This window comes from Drosophila tropicalis, unplaced genomic scaffold, assembly GCF_018151085.1.
Source record: "Drosophila tropicalis isolate 14030-0801.00 unplaced genomic scaffold, ASM1815108v1 contig_845, whole genome shotgun sequence".
NCBI classification, from domain to species: domain Eukaryota; kingdom Metazoa; phylum Arthropoda; class Insecta; order Diptera; family Drosophilidae; genus Drosophila; species Drosophila tropicalis.
The window spans coordinates 2,895,313-2,897,353 of record NW_027173338.1 but is presented as its reverse complement, the minus strand read 5'-3'; the positions used below and the strand labels follow the sequence as shown (position 1 = coordinate 2,897,353).

Genomic DNA, 2,041 nt, shown 5'->3' with positions numbered 1-2,041 from the left:
GTATTCCCTTTAACGAACAATGCGCGTTCCTTTGCCAGCAACCTGAGAAATGTTTATTTAAATGCACTAAATGCGTTGACCAAGTCGGGTCTAGCATAATACAGGAAACTCTGACTAAAGTGACTACAGTTTTGGTTAAGACACAAGCTAGAGACATTGAAATTCCTTTACAGATGCATTTACAAACGAGAAATTGGCTGACAATAAGATTCAAGACTTAATATTTAAACCCATTTATTTCATCGACAAAATATATGAAGATACATGGAAGAATATGTACATTGAGAATTCGCCAATTAAATGAGCTTTTTTGTCCTCGTGTATGTTCTAAATAATTCAAATTTTAATGATACATTTCATTCATTTCACTTTGCAGTCTAACTGTGGTAAAACATAAGTACTACCCCGCCCGAGCAGGGACTTGAACCATGGACCCTTGGATCAAAAGTCCTATGCTCTACCAACTGAGCTACCCGGGCATACATATGTGTAATAACTACTAAAAATAATAAATGGAGTATTACTTTGTTTAACAATAATGTCATTCTTTTATTGGACAAACAATCTGAGCCGAAGTCAGACGGTATAGGAATAAATTGAAGATGAAATTGAAGCTGAAGCTTACTGAAAGCTGTAGATTTGTAGTTGACTCACACATAGTACTTGGGTTTCTTTACTTTTTTTCCAACTTGGCCAGCTGATTTGGCCTTTTTGTCAGATATATTTATATGAACTTTATTTGAAACCAAGTTTTCAGTGCAAGGTCTTCACTGTAGTTAGTATTTACCTGCAGTTAACTAGCCAGCATGTTGGCCCAAAAGACCAAAAAGCCACACAGCCCCATCCAAGTTGATTGCCAGGCCATTAAGTGCACCCAAACGGTTGAGCATGCGCATATTGTGGCACTGAGCGCTCCACTTGCGAGAGCTCCCCCTTCTTCCACTGTGATATTCACCCCTCATCCGCTTGCCCTTCTTTTGTCTCCTACGATTGCTACTTTGCCTTCTCCTTGGACTGTGTGTAAGCGCGGCATAATGAGCCGCGCAGTTACATTTATTTTAAATCTGATATACATATTTCTCTTATTTTTTTTCTTTTTGGTTGGTTGGGGTTCTTTTTTTTGCATTGTTGTTATTTGGCCTTTGTTTTTGGGCAGGCTGCAGCGGTTCGAGCAGGAACAGCAGCAGCGGCAGCGGCAGCTGAATAGCCATTGTTACTCACCGTCTTTTTGGGTTGTTGTTCTTGTTGTTGCTATTGCCGTTGGCGACTTTAACAAAACTCTTGGGTTTGAGCTAGCCTTGCTTCTGATAGATGAAAGAGTATCTTCAGTGGGGCATATCAGTTGATTGTTAAATTCAAGTTGAATATTTATTTTAATTAAATCTTTACTTGGGCTACCTTTACAAATTACTTAACCGGGAATCGTACTATAGACCTAGAATATTATAGTTTTGGACTAGATGTGTCCACATGTTGTGGAAACAGGTTCTTACTATGCTTCAAAAAACTCTGTTTAAACTTACTATGAGAGATTGGGCACGAAATATTCTTTGTCTTCAAAGTTCCTAAGTTCTATCTTCTTGACAAAAAGTGCATTTGAATAAGTTCCTTGCCGTAAATAGTTTAAAAACGGGATTATCTTTTAATAATGTTTAGATAGTTGCTTTTAGAGTGGTGACAAATATAAGTCATAACATTGTTCTAATACTTCGGAGATTGATATCAGTTCATAAATAAAAAAACAAACATAAAATAATATTACAACGCCCGAGCAGGGACTTGAACCCTGGACCCTTGGATTAAAAGTCCAATGCTCTACCGACTGAGCTACCCGGACAGATGTGAGATTGGGCATAGATTGATTAACTTTCACTAAACGTCCAGATCCTTACACTTGGCAAAGACAGGATATAAATAATGACTAATTAGATATAAACGAATGATTAGAAGTAGCTGGCAAATGTAAATTCCATAAACAACTTTTGTTTTTATGAAATTATCAATATTTTGAATCCTTTCTAAGAAGCAGATTGAGTCAAAC

General features: G+C 37.2%; 2 non-coding genes across 2 annotated transcripts; both read right to left on the bottom strand.

Annotated features, from left to right (window-relative positions):
• Positions 1-406: 406 nt before the first annotated feature.
• On the bottom strand, positions 407-479 carry TRNAK-UUU (transfer RNA lysine (anticodon UUU)). The gene has a single exon. It is a non-coding gene; the product is annotated as a tRNA-Lys (tRNA).
• Positions 480-1,764: 1,285 nt separating this feature from the next.
• TRNAK-UUU (transfer RNA lysine (anticodon UUU)) lies at positions 1,765-1,837 on the bottom strand. Its single transcript has one exon. It is a non-coding gene; the product is annotated as a tRNA-Lys (tRNA).
• Positions 1,838-2,041: the final 204 nt, after the last annotated feature.